General features: G+C 38.6%; 1 non-coding gene across 1 annotated transcript; it reads left to right on the top strand.

Annotated features, from left to right (window-relative positions):
* Positions 1-848: 848 nt before the first annotated feature.
* Positions 849-920, top strand: TRNAN-GUU (transfer RNA asparagine (anticodon GUU)). The gene has a single exon. It is a non-coding gene; the product is annotated as a tRNA-Asn (tRNA).
* Positions 921-5,105: the final 4,185 nt, after the last annotated feature.

Here is a 5,105-nt window from a genome sequence, read left to right as displayed (position 1 = left end):
TTCATGCATTGCATCTACCCAGCTGGGCTCATTCAGAGCCATTTCAACAGTCTTGGGCTCTGTTTGAGAAATAAAGAAGGAGTAAAGACAGGTATTGACATCTCCACTTTGACTTCTGGTTTTAACGTCGTCGCCCAGCTGACCAATGATGTAGTCGATCGGATGATCACGTTGAATCCTTGTGGGTATTTCATGGCTGATATCATTAAGCGAGAGAGGAAGACTGTGAATATTGACACCTCACTTATTTGCTGATTAAGCCGCGCCAGACGACTACGCCACAAACTCATTTGAAAAGTCTTCAAGAAAGAGTAGCTCCATAAAAGTTGAAGTAGCAGCGGAAGTATCTTTCGACATGAACTCTCTTTCTATAGGAGTAGTGGTGTTGTTTCAGCATCAGGAATATCATTCTGAACTGGAGATTTCGGACTATCAGGATGTACAGATGACTCCCCTTCAGGTGAAGCGAAGGGCTCCCCCTCAGGCGAAGCAGGAGTCTCCCCCTCAGGTTGTGAAGAGGATACCGTTGGAGGTCTGTAGACAACTTCTTCATCTTCGTCTTCAGAAACATTCTTCGAACCGGAGACAGATCCAGATGAGCTACCTGAGGTCACATTTATGGATTTGAACAGAGATGTGTAATCAAACAACCAATCGAGACCTACTCGATCATCCGTCTCATTTTCTTCCAACCAGCGCACGTCATAAGATTGGGGTTCCCTATGAAATGAGGCATGGAAGGGAGCCACTACGAAGAAGTTTCGGGAGTTACGAAGGAAGCTTCAACCTCATATTGGTCATGGGTTGAGAATGGGAATGGAACTCTATGAGATAGAATCTGTCGTTGTTCCTCAGTAGCTCAGTGGTAAAGCGGTCGGTTGTTAACCGATTGGTCGTAGGTTCGAATCCTACTTGAGGAGATTTGAAAATCACCGTAAACACCTCGGTGTAGGCCCGGGAACTTGCTTTGTCTTCTTATTATAGACCCTATAAGTGGTGCGGGCAGCATACCCTACGAAGTAACAATCATCGGCTTTGGCATTAAACTTCGGGCTGGACTCTAAGTGAAGAAGGGTGCAAGGACAGCCAAATACACGGAAATGACTGACTGAAGGCTTATGACCATATAGAATCTCGTACGGAGTCTTCATTTGAGCTTTGTTGATCAACACACGATTCTAAACGTAGCAGGCAGTGTTTATCGCCTCGGCCCAAAAGAAAATTGGCAGTTTGGAGTCACACAGCATCGTCCTTGCAGCGTCTTTTAAAGTGATGTTTCTCCTCTCAGCAACACCATTTTGTTAGGGTGTGTGAGCGGAGCTGTGTTGACACATAATACCCTTTTCTGTGCAGAAATGATCGAGTATAGAATTCTTAAACTCTGTTCCGTTATCGGTACGAAGTGCCTTCAGCCGGTTGTTAGTTTGGTTTTCAAATAACACAATGAATTTCTTAATTAGATCAGCAACTCCAGCTTTGTTGGATAGAAAGAAAACCCACGTAAAACTAGAGAAATCATCAATCACAACTAGACAATAGGAATTTCTGTTAATGCTGAGAACGTTTACTGGTCCAAACAGATCCATATGTAGCAACTGAAGAATCTGACTAAAAGAGTTGACCTGTTTTGGCAGGTGTGGTTTTCTATGATGCTTACCTTGGGCACATGACACACACTTCTCAAATGTGATAAATTCCTTGACAGGCAAACCACGGACCATCTCATTCTTTTCAAGACGATTCAAGTTCTTGGCGTTAGCATGACCGGGTCTACGGTGCCATAACATTGCATTTTGTTCGGAGATCTTTGAAAAGAGGCACGTAACTTGTTCCGGAAGATTGCTATTCATATCAACTATGTAAGCATTCCCATCCCTTTTAGATTTCACAAGAATCCACTCTTCTGGGATGACAAAGCCTGGATTGAGAATCATACATTCCTTTTCAGTGAAATGTGTAGAATAGCCTTTGTCGCATATCTGAGACACAGTGAACAAACTATGCTTCAATTCGGGAGCAAAGTTGACATTCTCGAAACTTAACACCCCATTTGTGACGGTTCCCTTTTGAGTGATTTTTCCACCTTCTCCACTTGCAAAGGAGATGTATCCCCCATTAAAGGATTGAATGTTGTGCAGTTGGGCGATATCTCCTGTCATATGCCGGGAGCAGCCGCTGTAGACGAACCAAGGTCTGACGACATTCCCCCGCAACTGTCACTGAAAAATGTGCGGGTTTAATTAGATTTGGGAACCTAGGTCATTAATTTCATGGGTTGTCCCGATGCCTTTTCAGATCTATTATCATTTAGAGAATTTTCAGAGGACACCGATGATAAATTGGAGGCTAATTTGGGCAACCATTGATAATTAAGTTTTCTAACAGTCCCAGGTGGTTTTGAAATCGAATTTTTATCAGTTTGCTTGAAGCACTTGGGTTTTCTACCAAATTTGGTTGAAGACCCACTACTACGTCTTGACGAAACCGACCTTGACTTGGTCATGCTCGGTTTTGGCAAACTGTTTGAGACTTTGTTATGAAAACCTTTTTATGCTTTTGAAAAACAACCCATTTTCTACTCCGATCATTCTTCCAATCATCATTCCGAGAACGATTTCTAGAGGACTTTCTAGTTAAAAAAACTTCCTCTGAATTCGTTTTCTCCTCTTGGTGATTCAAAATGTACAAACATAATATTTGGACAATTTCTAGCTATGTGAACGCCAGTACCACAATTGAAACAAATTTTTTTATTACTGTTGTAACTGTTGGATAAGGTGTCTAAGTCCGTAACTATTTCTGGTATGTACTTGACCCGACCTGGCATGGTCCATTTGGGTTGCATGACATCATGCAATTGAATAAACTAAATGAGAGAAATAACACTTATGGTTTATTAATATATTATAAGTTCTAATATATTAATAATATTATTTAATTAGTTTTGATCAAGAATTAATTTAGAATTAACTTAGTGATCAAAAGATAACTAATTAGATATATGGGTAGATTATGTAAATCTTCCATATCTTATATAGTGGGCTAAGAGGCTCCATGGATTGTCAAGTTGGGTTCCACCCATAGGATGCTCCATGGAGTTAACCCATGGATCAATAAATGAAGAGTCATGTTACATTAGGGTTTACCTAATGCAACACACTATATAAGCAATGTGTTTCTCCCCAAAATCATATACACTAACTAGAAGAAAGGGCTTGGCCGATTTTGCAAGTATTAGAGTGTTCTATCAAGTTTGTTCATTGCATTTGGTGTTGTGTGAAGCATTTGAGGCATCACACTTGAGGTGCTAGGCTCACAAGGTTTTAAGGAACACTTTCAACAACAAGGTATGTAGTTCTATCTTTCATTCAAAGAAAAATTGTTCCCCATGTATGCTAGATAAGAACATAACCTTGGAAATCAACTTTGCATGATAATTAGACAAACATAGATCCAAGGTTATTAGGGTTGCATGTACACTTAGGAAGTGTTAGAATGCTGAAAACCCATGAGTGGTATCAGAGCCAAGGCTTGTTTGTTGATTATTTGTGCAAACTGCTTAAAAATTTAATTTTCTGCTTTCTGCTCGTATGAACTCGCCGAGTCTATGGGGGGGACTCGACGAGTCCATGATCAAATGCAAGCTACTCATCGAGTTTGTTCTTGCACTCGGCGAGTAGAGGCTGCAGTTTTCAGAATTTCGACTTTTGTTGCTGGATATGGACTAGAAACATTACCCTAAATTGTTTTCGTACTTGAAAACATTTTTAGATGGTGTAATGTTTATGCTAATCCATTTACAATGACAATTATCAAAATTACAAGTCTTTAAGTGTAATTTTTGATTCTTGAAAGTGTTCATATTCATGTTCTTGTTCTTATGATGTTTAGATGATCATATAAATTGTTTGTAACCTATGTGGTAGATTAATTCATGATCATTATGTGTTTTAATGGACTCCATAACTTGTCCTCAAGTTATGGAAAACCAAAAGTCACTTTGTTAAAAACCATTAAAAGAACACATGAGTTATAAAAAATTGAAGACTCTTCATTTTTAATACTCTATTAACTCATAAGTTACAAGAAATGAAAAGTTTTGAAAGCTTACAAAACTTGCCCTCAAGTTTTGGAACAAGTAAAGTCTTGATTAAAACTTTAGTTCCAACCCTTATAATTTTAAAAGTTAAAATTCAACCCTTATACTTTATAATATTATAAGTTAATAATATATAGATGTATAAGATCAAGTCATCTTACCGCTAGTACGCCTCATTCATGAAGCCGGTCTATAAGGGGGGTATAAGGTTGTTGACTATAAAATGGCAACTTAATTGGTGTCCACTCTTACCCACCGCTTCCTTGATCGGTGCAGGGTCGTTAGCCGAACGGGTAGGACAAGGACTTATAAATTCTCATTAAAAGTATGATGAATATACTAAAGTAACTAAATGCTTTTATTAAATTCCCAATCTTAGTTACTTTAGGAAAAATGTGAATAAGGTGCTAATCCATGAAATTACACTTTACACTTTGTTTAAGTCATTAGTGGAGCGTGTGTGGTTAACCGGCAAACTAACTTGAACTTAACAAGATAGGTAAAGGGTAACTTAAGGTTTATCACAGTATCGGTGGAGCGTGTGTGGTTCACCAGCACATCGATTGAGGGGTAATACTTTAAGGGTACCAAGTGATTTGCATGGTTACTTCACACCTAGTTTTGTGATCCTCGGCATCCCAGTCACAAAACTTGGAGGGCACACTCAAGAATGAAACATGCCATTGAAAAGTTCAATGAATCTCAAAGAATCTAGGAATTTCTAAGAACCAATTAAAAACCTAATACCAATATTTCATTTTTCATGGTGGAAATTGGTGAATCGTCATTCAACTACCTTTCAAATATGTTATTACTTAGATTACGGCATACCTCTTCTAAGTATAATATATTGTGATTGTGTCATAGCCTTAATATTACATTTGGGTGTTTTATTAAGGACTATCTCAATATCTAAACTAAACTTTTCTTCTTTTCAGATGTCTGCAAACACTGTTGCTTCTGGCTCTAATCCTAATGGCTCCTTTTCTCTAATGAACTTGTGTGG

Source organism: Lactuca serriola, chromosome 4 (genome assembly GCF_051521515.1).
Source record: "Lactuca serriola cultivar US96UC23 chromosome 4, Lser_US96UC23_V15, whole genome shotgun sequence".
Classification (NCBI taxonomy): domain Eukaryota; kingdom Viridiplantae; phylum Streptophyta; class Magnoliopsida; order Asterales; family Asteraceae; genus Lactuca; species Lactuca serriola.
This window is presented reverse-complemented; position numbering and strand designations above follow the sequence as displayed.